The sequence below is a fragment of the Meriones unguiculatus genome, chromosome 6 (genome assembly GCF_030254825.1).
Source record: "Meriones unguiculatus strain TT.TT164.6M chromosome 6, Bangor_MerUng_6.1, whole genome shotgun sequence".
Classification (NCBI taxonomy): domain Eukaryota; kingdom Metazoa; phylum Chordata; class Mammalia; order Rodentia; family Muridae; genus Meriones; species Meriones unguiculatus.
In genome coordinates this window covers 43505271-43505482 of record NC_083354.1, presented here as the reverse complement: position 1 = coordinate 43505482, position 212 = coordinate 43505271, and positions in this window count along the sequence as shown.

Here is a 212-nt window from a genome sequence, read left to right as displayed (position 1 = left end):
TAGGGATGCCCTGCAGAGCCTGGGCCTCCGAGTGGCCCAGCTATCCTCAGGGATGGGGGTTCTTTTGAGCCACAACTGCGCCCGGCCCCACCCATGAGTCAAGGTGGCACAGGAAAAGCTAAGGAGGTAGAGTGGGGTGGACCTGCCAGGACAGGCAAGGAAGGGAGAAGAGAAGGTCCTGCCCCACCCAGACGGACTTCTCTTCTGTCCCC